Source organism: Physeter macrocephalus, chromosome 1 (genome assembly GCF_002837175.3).
Source record: "Physeter macrocephalus isolate SW-GA chromosome 1, ASM283717v5, whole genome shotgun sequence".
Classification (NCBI taxonomy): domain Eukaryota; kingdom Metazoa; phylum Chordata; class Mammalia; order Artiodactyla; family Physeteridae; genus Physeter; species Physeter macrocephalus.
In genome coordinates this window covers 80,543,733-80,556,705 of record NC_041214.2, presented here as the reverse complement: position 1 = coordinate 80,556,705, position 12,973 = coordinate 80,543,733, and the positions used below count along the sequence as shown (strand labels likewise).

At 38.5% G+C, this 12,973-nt stretch overlaps 1 protein-coding gene across 15 annotated transcripts in view; it reads left to right on the top strand.

Annotated features, from left to right (window-relative positions):
• The window catches only part of LPP (LIM domain containing preferred translocation partner in lipoma), a 745,137-nt gene that overhangs the window by 423,800 nt on the left and 308,364 nt on the right, over positions 1 to 12,973 (top strand). The window lies entirely within an intron of this gene.

Below are 12,973 nucleotides of genomic sequence, written 5' to 3'. Positions count from 1 at the left end.
TCTTCGTCTTTTTCTTGATGAGTCTGGCTAATGGTTTATCAATTTTGTTTATCTTCTCAAAGAACCAGCTTTTAGTTTTAGTGATCTTTGCTATTTTGTTTTGTTTTGCTTCTCTTTCATTTATTTCTTCTCTGATCTTTATGATTTCTTTTCTTCTGCTAACTTTAGGTTGTGTTTGTTCTTCTTTCTCTAGTTCCTTTACGTGTAAGGTTAGATTGTTTATTTGTGATTTTTCTTGTTTCCTGAGGTAGGCTTGTAGACCTATAAACTTCCCTCTTAGAACTGCTTTTGCTGCATCCCATAGGTTTTGGATCGTCATGTTTTCATTGTCATTTGTCTCTAGGTATTTTTTAATTCCCTTTTTGATTTCTTCAGTGATCTCTTGGTTATTTAGTAACGTATTGTTTGGCCTCCAGGTGTTTGTGTTTTTTACCTTGTTTTCCCCGTAATTCATTTCTAATCTCATAACATTGTGGTCTGAAAAGATGCTTGACATGATTTCAACTTTCTTAAATTTACTGAGGCTTGATTTGTGACCCAAGATGTGATCTATTCTGGAGAATATTCCATGCAAACTTGAGAAGAAAGTGTAATCTGCTGTTTTGGGATGGAATGTCCTATAAATATCAATTAAATTTATCTGGTCTGTTGTGTCATTTAAAGCTTCTGTTTCCATATTTATTTTCATTTTGGATGATCTGTCCATTGGTGTAAGTGAGGTGTTAAAGTCCCCCACTATTATTGTGTTACTGGCGATTTCCTCTTTTAGAGCTGTTAGCTTGATTTCCATTTGCATGGAATATCTTTTTCCATCCCCTCACTTTCAGTCTGTATGTGTCCCTAAGTCTGAAGTGGGTCTCTTGTAGACTGCATATATATGGGTCTTGTTTTTGTATCCATTCAACAAGTCTGTGTCTTTTTGGTTGGAGCATTTAGTCCATTCACATTTAAGGTAATTATCAATATATATGTTCCTATTGCCATTTTCTTAATTGTTTTGGGTTTGTTTTTGTAGGTCCTTTTCTTCTCTTGTGTTTCTCACTTAGAGAAGTTCCTTTAGCATTTGTTGTAGAGCTGGTTTGGTGGTGCGGAATTCTGTTAACTTTTGCTTGTCTGTAAAGCTTTTGATTTCTCCATCGAATCTGAATGAGATCCTTGCTGGGTGGAGTAATCTTGGTTTATTTCTTTTCATTCTTTTTTCTTTATTCTGTTCCGCAGCAGTGAATTCCACCATTCTGTCTTCCTGGTCACTTATCCGTTCTTCTGCCTCAGTTATTCTGCTATTGATTCCTTTTAGTGTATTTTTCATTCAGTTATTGTATTGTTCATCTCTGTTTGTTTGTTCTTTAATCCTTCTAGGTCTTGGTTAAACATTTCTTGCATCTTCTTGCTTTTTGCCTCCATTCTTTTTCTGAGGTTCTGGATCATTTTCACTATCATTATTCTGAATTCTTTTTGTGGAAGGTTGCCTATCTCCATTTCATTTAGTTGTTTTTCAGGGGTTTTATCTTGTTCCTTCATCTAGGACATAGCCCTCTGCCTTTTCATCTTGTCTATTTTTCTGTGAATGTGGTTTTTGTTCCACAGGCTACAGGATTGTAGTTCTTCTTGCTTCTGCTGTCTGCCCTCTGGTGGATGAGGCTATCTAAGAGGCTTGTGCAAGTTTCCTGTTGGGAGGGACTGGTGGTGGGTAGAGCTGGCTGCTGCTCTGGTGGGCATAGCTCAGTAAAACTTTAATCTGCTTGACTGCTGATGGGTGGCACTGGTTTCCCTCCCTGTTGGTTGTTTGTCCTGAGGGGACCCAACAGTGGAGCCTGCCCGGGCTCTTTGGTGGGGCTAATGGTGGACTCTGGGAGGGCTCACACCAAGGAGTACTTCCCAGAACTTCTTCTGCCAGTGTCCTTGTCCTCACCGTGAGACAGAGCCACCACCTGCCTCTGCAGGAGACCCCCAACACTAGCAGGTAGGTCTGGTTCAGTCTCTTTTGTGGTCACTGCTCCTTCCCCTAGGTCCTGATGTACACACTACTTTGTGTGTGCCCTCCAAGAGCGGAGTCTCTGTTTCCCCCAGTCCTGTTGAAGTCCTGCAATCAAATCCCGCTAGCCTTCAAATTCTGATTCTCTAGGAGTTCCTCCTCCCGTTGCCGGACCCCCAGGTTAGGAAGCCTGATATGGGGCTGAGAACCTTCACTCTAGTGGGTGGACTTCTATGGTATAAGTGTTCTCCAGTCTGTGAGTCACCCACCCAGCAGTCATGGGATTTGATTTTATTGTAATTGTGCCCCTCCTACCGTCTCACTGTGGCTTCTCCTTTGTCCTTGGATATATGGGGTATCCTTTTTGGTGAGTTCCAGTGTCTTCCTGTCAATGATTGTTCAGCAGTTAATTGTGATGCTGGTGTTCTTGCAGGAGGGAGTGAGAGCACATCCTTCTGCTCCGCAATCTTGAACCAGTCCCTACATAGAGTCTTGCAGCAACTTTGGCAGACCTTATGAATAGTTGTTTGGTCAAAGATCAACCAGTGTGACTGGTGATGCCTATGGAAGGTATATTAGTCAATGTTTTACCAGAGCTGGTAGGAGATAATTATTAAGAGATTCATTGCAAGTAATTATCTTATGTCATTGTGTGGGCTGGCCCAGCAATCCAACATCTGTAGTGTAGGCTGTTAGGAAGGGCAGGCTGGAACTTTGCTACAAGAGCTGACACTACTGTCCACAGGTAGAATTTCTTTTCCTTTAAAGAAGTCTCTGCTTTGCTCTCAAGGCCTTTCAACTTTCAATCAGGCCAACCCACGTTATCTAGGATAATCTCCCTTACTTAAAGTCAATTGATTGTGGACTCTAGTCACTTACACAAAATGCCTTCACAGCCATACCTAGATTAATGCTTGATTGAATAACCGGTGAGAATGTAGTCTAGCAAAATTGACACACAAAACTGATCATCACAGAAGGCTAGCTATTTTCTACAAAAGATCAATCTGTGGTAGAGAAGCCATGGGCACTGATATCAGAAACAGGGAAAGCAGGAAAGGTACAGGAGGAGCCTTGAGAATCCCAGCAGCATCATTGGGATTGGTGGCGGAGTGATGATAGATATATGGGACAGTAAATGTGGACAGACTAGTGTTCTACCTCATGCATGTTGAGACCTGAAAAGGCTTTGCCTGCCTGCTCTGGGAATAGAACTGTTGCTTGTCAAATAGTTCCTCTGTGTTAGTTCTAAGTTCCAAACATCAGAGTTGATTGTAGTTTCTCTTGCGTTCTGTATTGAGTTATCAATACAACTTCATAACATGTTTATATGCTTCTTCAGAGTTGAAAGCATTAGGCTAAAATGCTTTTACCTCCACATTGCTATCATCCCCTAGTCTCCTGGTCCTGGCTGTCACTAACTGACCTCTTGGCAAATGGCTCACTGTCTCTACTCTGGATCCAGGCTTTTAGCCTTGTTGGAAGATTTCAGGGCTTAATTCGCTGGCTTCTCAGTCCCTTGCTCTCACATCTCCTGTGACTCTTATCTCCACTCAACTGTAGCCACCGATCCCAGGGTTACAACCTGGATATTGTTATTGCCTTGTTCATTAATCAAACAATCAAAACAAAACAAAGCAAAACAAAACCAAACCACAACCCAGTATTCTTCTAACTCTTAGACAACTCATACTCTACTCTTCTTCAGCGTCTTTGCCTTCCATTATCTTTATTTCTATTTCCCCATCAGTCCCTGACTGTATTTCTTCTTATCCAATTTAGATTCTATGGTTCAATACTTCAGCCCATTCTTCCCGCTGTTGACTTTCTTTCAGTTGGCTTTTTCCAGAGTTTCATTTGTGTACCTGCCCTGTTTCAACCTGCAGCACTTAGGCCATCTTGCCAACTTTCCTAGGTTTTTACATACCATGCTCTCTTGGTTTTTCTGCCTCCTTTTCTGAACAATTCCACTTTTAAGGATCTCCTTAGCTCATCTTCTTCTGCCAGAAGGTTGGTTTTCTTTGGTGGTGGTGGTGGTGATGGGGACCAGGGGTGGGGGATGCCTTTCCTGGAGTCTGTTCTTGTTCTACTTCCCAATTTGGTTTGGAAACTCTCAATTCTGTGGCCTCAAATACCTGTGCTGTAATGTTGTTATATAGATGTGTCTCAGCAAGTTTTCTAGCACTTCAGATCCAGACCTTTCTAAGTGCTTATCAGCCAGGTGCATTTGTATATATCACAGAAAACTTAGTCTCAACATGTCTAAAATAAATTCATCAACTTCTCTCTGGAATTCCTTCTCATCTTGTGCTGTTAAATTTAATGGTGTCACCATCTAACCATTTTCCTAAGCCAGAAATCTGGGTACTATTTCTACACTCCTCTCTTTCCCTTATTGTCAATTTTACCTCCTAAACATACTTTCTAATTCTCCCCATCTCCACTGCCTCTGAGGGATCTCACATGTACCACATATGTATGGCATTGACCATACACTCCTAACTGATTTCCTTGTAGCCCCTTGCCTGCCACCTAGTCTGTTCCTAAAATGCAAATCTCACTGTACAATTCCCCTAATGCCTTATCTTTTTAGCCCAGTAGTATAACAGAATGATTAAGAAAACAGACTTTGGAATCAAATAGAAATGAGTTTGAATCTCACTTATGTGCTACGTGATCTTGGACAAGTAACCAGTTTTAATGGTTTGTTCCCATATGTAAAACAGGAATAGTGATAGCAGGGTTGTTTTTGTTTTGTTTTGTTCTTCTTTACTTTTTTTTGTTTTTTAAGATGTTTTATGCCCTTTGACTTCTTTTACTATTGCCCCTCTTATGCTCCATGAAGCCACACTGGACTTCTCTCAGATCCCCAAAGGCATTCAACACTATCCATGCTCCCAGCCCTCTGTTGCCATGTCCCAACATAGATGTCATTTCCTTTGAGAAATTGTTCAGCAACGCCCTCTGCTCTTATGTAGTTTGGGTGCTCTTGCTATGTGCTCCTGTATCTTTTTCTTTGAACTTCCTAATCCACATACTTTCTGTCCTGTCCTGTGAATGCTCATTTACTCACTGCCTTCTCCTCCCACTCGATCATCCAGTGTCCACCCACTGTAAGTTCTGTGCAGATATTGACTACTGACCTTGACCATCTTGTTAAGCTTCCTGTCCCTGCTGTCCAGTGCTTAGCACAGTGTCTAGCAAAGTTTGAGCACTCAGTGAATATTTGATGAATGTTCACAAGATGCTCTCACTAATTCACTTATGTTTCCGACAAAGTGATCACATTGTTCCTTCTGTGGGAGAAAACATGCCAAAAAATATAATTCTCCTACCTCTGTGGTAGCTCCCTAGGAACCTGACTGCTTCTAGAGAGCTGTTTACACAATCAAATCAAGTGGTATTTTGCTAGGAGGGAAAGCCCCAGGACAAGTCCCTTGTCTTGACCACGAAGTTCTATGTTTTCTGTCTTTCCTTTTGAAATCTTGGTTTCAGCAAAGCAACATTTTTATCCTCTCCCCAGAATCCTATAAATGTAATACAGAGATGTGTTTACACTAAATCCCCAGTAGATTATAACATTCGGCCTTGGATGGGTAACAACAAACCTACTTTTAGCATTACTTGGAAGGAAGTTTCTAGGTATATAACTGACAAGCATTCATGGAGAGCTGCGTTACTTTTCTGTCCAGCTTTTGGGGATTTTTTTTTTCTTTTTTTTTTAGCAGTTCTACATGCTGAAAGAAAGTTCACAAATTTTAAAAGGAAATGTGGCCCTTTTCATTAGCTCCTTTTACCTCATGCTGAGTCATGGATGAGAGAGAATTTGTAGGCGGCTGAGCTGTAGGAAAAGTAATACTGTCATTTACACTTGCAGGCTGTTATGCTTTCCAGAAAACTTTTTCCGTAGGTTGTGAAAGTGATTAATCTGCTGTTAAAACTGACAAAGAAGGTTCTCTGATAAGAACAAGAATTAAATGAGGGATTTTTTTTTTTCCTTTAAAAAGTAAGCTCCTATTTCCAGTTTTAGACTAGGAAAGAATAGGTTTCGATGTTGTTTTTTACTTTTGGTCTTTTTGCATCTGTGTGAATTTGGTCATGGCTTAAAACAATCACAGGACATTTTCTATTTAAATTATGACTATTTATTGGCATGGTTCACGCCTTATGTTTTATATCTAAATTATTCATTTTTACATCCTGTTCCCTCAATTTTTTCTTTCATATTTCTATATCTGGGTCTTACTTTTTAATACGCTACACATCATTTCGCTTCTCAAACCCAGATTTCTTCAACCAACTTCTTTTTTAAAATTCAAACTGGTGAAGATGGTCTGCGTTCCTTCTGTGATATAAATTTCTCCTTCTCTGAAAAATCTCATTCATGTAACATTTCTATAAAAGTTTAAAAAACTTGAACAAAAGTTGTTTGGTATAATTGAAATGAAACACCATTGCCTTAAGAGTTTAGAAAATATGTTTTCATGTTTTATTTACAACACGACTTGGAGATGGAAAGCTTTTCCACTGAATTCTGGCAAATATACATGTCATTTGAACGGTTCTCTAGGGACCCCACATTTCAGCTGGCAACCTAAAGGAACAAATAAAGAAATAAATTACATGGCATGGCATGACTCAACTTTTTTATAATTCTACAGAGAACCAGTGACTCATTTAGAGAATTCAGAGTCCTCAAGAAGGTAGAATAACTTGTTAGAAGTTTATTAAATTTGTTGCCTTTAGCATATTAATGCCTGGGTTTTTTTTTTTGTTTTTTTTGCGGTACGCGGGCCTCTCACTGTTGTGGCCTCTCCCGTTGCGGGGCACACGCTCCGGACGCGCAGGCTCAGCGACCATGGCTCACGGGCCCAGCTACTCCGCGGCATGTGGGATCCTCCCGGACCGGGGCACGAACTCGTGTCCCCTGCATCGGCAGGCAACTCTCAACCACTGCGCCACCAGGGAAGCCCCCATGCCTGTTTTTTTAGTAACAAGTTTATATGGTTTGTTGAAATGCACGGGCTTTACCCTTTTTGTTTTACATTTTACTTCTTTGAAGGTTCACTATGTTATGTTAGGGTATGTCAGGTTATTTTCCTGTTTTTTTCTTCTTCTTCCTCTTCTCCTTATTTTCTGAAGACTGACTTCTGAGCTTGAACCATTCCCTTGGCAACTGAATGGACTCCTGGGAGTAGAGAGGATTCTCTCACAGCTCTGACAGCGTGGCCCCCAGTGAAATACAGAAATGGGTCCCTTCTATAAGCCGGATGGACCAGTCTAGGGGACTTGGCATTCTTCTTTCTGTCCTAGAGTTTGGATATAAATACTGCTTTTGCCCCTGGGGCACAAAACTTAAAAATTTTGAAGTTGAAAATGTCCAAACCATTTACAATTGAAAACCTATTTTCCATTTACAGCTATTACTGTATTTTTATATCAGTATTTCATGAGGGAATAAATAGAGGACTTGTAAATGCACTGTTTTATATCAGCATTGCCAAGATTATTTCTGTTCCTTCATTAAATGTGTGTGAAATACATGCAAACACACACAGAAACACATATCTGTGTATTTATATACATATATAAATCTACATAAGGAGCAGCATTATTAGGTAACACTCCTACAGTTTCTTTATCCATCTCCAAATGCTGTCACATACTGCATCTTGTAATAAAAGATTACAGGTTTTTGGAGGGGGTCTCCTTGGGGCAGGATGAGGTGTGGAGAGCTTTTACATTCTGCTTTTAAGCAGAGCAAGGTCATTGCTACCTGCAGAAGTGGCTGTGTGCAGGCTTGTCCAAGTTTTCGTGACAATGTGGAATACTTTTTTTTTAAAATAAATTTATTTATTTTATTTATTTATTTTTGGTTGCATTGGGTCTTCATTGCTGCGTGTGGGGTTTCTCTAGTTCTGGCGAGCCGGGGCTACTCTTCATTGCGGCGTATGGGCTTCTCATTGCGGTGGCTTCTCTAGGTGCGTTGGCTTCAGTAGTTGTCACACATGGGTTCAGTAGTTGTGGCTGTGAGCTCTAGAGAGAAGGCTCAGTAGTTGTGGCGCACGGGCTTAGCTGCTCCGCGGCGTGTGGTATCTTCCCGGACCAGGGCTTGAACCCATGTTCCCTGCATTGGCCGGCAAATTCTTAACCACTGCACCACCAGGGAAGTCCCTGGAATACTTTTAAAACCAGGAGGAAAAAAAATACCTCTTTTGTTGTTGTTTTTATTATTGTTGTTGAGATTAACCGTCTTAATTTGACTAGTATTTTTAAGTTAGGAACACTTTGACTTGACATTTTTATTATTTATTTATTTATTTTAACATCTTTATTGGAGTATAATTGCTTTACAATGGTGTGTTAGTTTCTGCTTTATAACAAAGTGAATCAGCTATATGTATACATATATCCCCATATCCCCTCCCTCTTGCATCTCCCTCCCACCCTCCCTATCCCACCCCTCTAGGTGGTCCCAAAGCACCGAGCTGGTGTCCCTGTGCTTGTGGCTGCTTCCCACTAGCTATCTATTTTACATTTGGTAGTGTATATATGTGACTTGACATTTTTAAATGGAAAAGATTCTTCAGATTTTATGGAAAAATCTTTTACTTAACCAAGTGCCAGCGACAAAATTTAGACCAGAATGTAGGCATGAAGCAATAGTAATGAGATATGACTGTGGTTTAGTGCGAGAAATAAAGCCCTGTAGGCAACAGTACAAGTGCAGTAAATGATGAATCGCTACTAATTAGGTCTCATTAGTCCACCATTGACTATGTTTAATTGACATTAGATTCTGGAAAACTTTGGGAAGTATATATAAGAAAACTTGATGTTACACTAATGTAAATCTTTAGAGTATCTGTTTTAAAATTTAGAAACAGTTGATTGTATGTGAGTGTCCACAAAACAGCATCCGTGTCACTAACATGCTTATAGAAAAGCTGTTTATGTCTCCCAAGAGAAGGGGACCCACAGAAAACTGGGTGATGTAATACATGGCAGTTGCAAATGAGTTTCTCCCTTAGTCCTAGGTATTTTCCACAACATATAATAGACCTTAACTCTTGTTCTGTAGAAAGTTGACTGTACTGAGGACTGAAACACAAGAGGTCATTTATAGTGACTATTTTCATGTTGTTACTCTACGCAGTCTGCAAAGCCCGAGCGCCAGATGCTAAATTCTGTCAACATAATGTATCTTTAATTAAATACTATATTTGCAATACAATTAATAATGTGACCTGTTTCCATAACTTTATTAAGAAATTATCATAATTTTTGTGTAATAGGGTAATAAAAAAGCAGTGTATTTTGAAATAGCCTTTCCTAAAGTGGTTTTGTGCTTTGTGTCTGTTGAATTTTGAATTAAATAAAGAGATTGACTACCAGAATTATCTGCTGCAATGTACTCAGGACTTTACATTAATAAGGGATCTTGTATTATTTTTCTTCTTTTGAAATAAAATAGATTTCTTGCTTTTCGGTGGGCTCACTAGTTAAGATATTTAGGGAATAGTTCATCTGTTGGCTTTTTGCTCTCTCCCTCCCTCTAACTCTTTCTAAAAACCCCAAGCAATATTAAATAATGTTAATTTCAAGAAGTATACAGTACACTGCACTGTGATGGCTCCTAATAAATGGAAAGTCATGCTTCTGGTTCTGTGGCCATCATTGATGTTGTTTTAATTTTCACAATGTGTTAACATGATAATTAAATTCCCCCAGTGTTCTGTGAGGAAAGAATTTTAAATGGCATCATACATGGAGGAAAATCTTTGATATTTAAAAATATTATCTTTTAGACTGAGACTGTACGTGGATACAGAATAATGTATCTAGCTATGACGATAGGGCTTTAATAAAAAAAATAGTTTGTAAGCTGCCTTTTTCAAGACTGAAAATGTCACCCTCAGCTAAACAGAAGTAATTTACATCAGAGGTGTGTGTGTCCTTACTCTTCATGAAACAACAGTGTCTCTCTTCAGAAAGTAATTGTTCTCCTTGGAACGTATTTTTTTCTCGGCACTGAGAGTCCCACTCCTGCCCCTCTTTTGCCCTAATACTTGTCCCTTAATTCTATCAGATTAGTTGTCAACTACAGTTAAAGACAGCTGTTACCCTTCACAATCTGTCCTGATCTAATTTTGCAGGTTTGTTTTAGGTACTTGCTTTTAGTGTAGAAGTGGCTAACAGAACAACTTTGGAACCGCAAAGTGTAGATTTAGACACCAATATTAGATTATACTGTAACCTTGGACAAATTACTTAAACTCACTAGACCTCAGTTTCCTCATCTATAAAATGGGAATAACAGGCCCTTTGCTGTACGTAAAGCACTTAGAGGAGGACTGGCACATAGGATGTCTCAGCTATTATTAAATTCCTGCCAAACTTGATTCCTCTCCTGTGTGCCCTATCCTTTTGTCTGTGCCTCTGCTCACATCTTTTGCTTGGAACAGAATCCGCCCTCCTCTTGCAAGGCAGGCACGTGCAAGTGTAAACACGAAGCCATCTTTGTGTCCACTCCATGAGACAGCTCAGAGAGCCCCTCTCTCTGCCTGCCAGTTTGGGGCTAATGCATCTGAAACCTTAATAACTTCTCTTGTGTTTCTTAGTATTCTCAACTGTTATGCTATAGGCATTTGCTAGTGTTATTTTGCCTCTTTTGCTGGTATGTCAGCTCCTTGAATCCAGGGAACTCATGTGATGAATTTCACCCTACTACAGAGAGCCCATTGCCTTGTGATCTGCTGTGCTTATTTAATTAGCAAAGAGTGCTTTTCTTTATATCTTATTTGAAACACTTTTGAAGGTACATGATGTGTTCTATATTTTTACATTAATGCTATCACTTCTGGGTATTGGCAAAGGTCAGAAAATTAGGAGGAACCAAAATAGATACATTTAGTCCATTTAAGCAATATGTGAGTTCCTCTTGTGTTTCCTTCCCTCATTTAGCTCTCAATAGTTTTGGAAAAGAATGACAAATTCCTTATTAAAAGAAAATGAAAGCAGATCTGTTACTTCTGTGAATGATGTTCTTTATCGATGGATAATTAGACAAAATATTTAAATACTATATGTACAGTTAATGCACATATATACTCTATGAAAACTGTACAAGAAGCTCTGTGCCTGAATGATATATTTTTTGTGTGTGATGTTCATGTGGGTTATAAACCAACAGTTACATTCTGGAAACTCTAATTCTGTTATGTCTTTAAAAATATTATACTCTGAAAGAATATTTTAACACTATATTCCATGATAAAAGTTATGTTGTGTTTTTTCTTTACGCTGATAACTTGTGAGGCTTAATCTTTAGACATTGAAGCTACTTGATTATATTTTAAAAACAAATCATAAAATCATAAAACATGATAGTGTGGCAAATTCTATTGGGAAATGTTTTATTATTGGATTTTTTTAAGGCTGTAGACTTTATTAAAAATAACAAAATTTGACTTAAAGACATGAAATGCATAGCTTGTATATCTTGTTTGAAAATACGAAGGTTTTACTATTTGCTGCATTTTTTGCTTGATTTTATTTTTGCTTTCTTTTGTCATTGTTTTTTTGTTTGTTTTTGCAACAGTGTTTCCATGTCTGCTTCTTGTTTCTGTTGCATTGCACAGCGCTCTTGTACATAGGTTTAAAAAATCTCTATGTTTCCTCATTGCTAAATGATAATTCATTTATTCTAGGGTGGTAATTTCATCATCATAGATCCAGGTAAGTGATCAAAGCAGACCAAAAAGTATGGTTTGTTTCATAATGGCTTTTTAGGTTAGGTTTTCTCTTTATAGATGCGTCTTGTTTACATAGAGCACACCTAAGAATAATTTACATATTCTTCCATATTTCTTAAAGCAAATATTCTTTCCATTTTTTAGACAGACAAGTTATTGCAAACGAGGTATTTCACTTTACTCTTCATTAGAGGAAAAACCACAGTACAAGCAGGGAGATAAATGGTTAACTGACACCTCGTTTCTGATTGGGAAATACTAGGAAGTGATGAGGGAGTATGGCAGCTGTAACCCAAGCTGCATGTAGCAATGCAAACTCAGTGTTGCTAGATCCCTGGGACTGAGTTCTACTTAAATGGCCTGTGACTTCTAAGACTTAATTTGAGATTTGACATCACTGGAAAACAATTAGTTAGTGCTTTATTTAACAAAACCAAATTGGTCATGCTTTTCTAATGCCAAATCCCAATTTTGGTTGAACTATTTAGATAAAGTCTAATAAGTATGTGAAATAAATACAGTATAATTTGGGTTTTTTCCCTCTCCCCGCTGAGGGTTTATATAGGAATCTCCACAACCAGATGATAGCTTTCTGAATCAGAGACAAGATTATATCATTGGATTTTGACTGCAGTCAAATCATTTAGGTCATTTGGGACACTTACCCACAAAATTGTCTAGCCCCTCTGTTAAAACATATGTATGACTGCTGTAATACTTGGATTTCCCAAAAGAAACAAATCATTCACTCTGTTAAAGGAACCATGGATTACTTAATGTGAAAAACATCACTTAATTTTAACTACCAGACTAGAGAGCTTCAGTTTTAACAGCCCTTTTCCGTGATTCTGTTTCTCTCTGTTCTGACACCCTAGGTGTCGGAGCAATGATTGTTTCAATTATATTTTCTTGGTTTCCATCAAATCAGCTACACCAGTGTATCTCGTTTGCTCCATACTTATTCATGTTTGGAAATAGCATTGTACAAAATAAAAGATGCTAGAGAAAGATCTGCTGGGACAGAATTTTTACAGGTATAAACTGTCTAGTTGATGCCGTGGGAGCCTTTTTCTTTCAAACTTTGCCCCTCATTTGGGCCTCATCATTTCTTGCCTGGATTATTGCCATAGCTTCTCATCTGACTTCCTTTATGCCCTTCATAAATATATGGCTTCTAGATTAATGTTTCTTTTTTTTTTTTTTTTTTTTTTTTTTTTTTTTTTTTTTTTTTGTGGTACGCGGG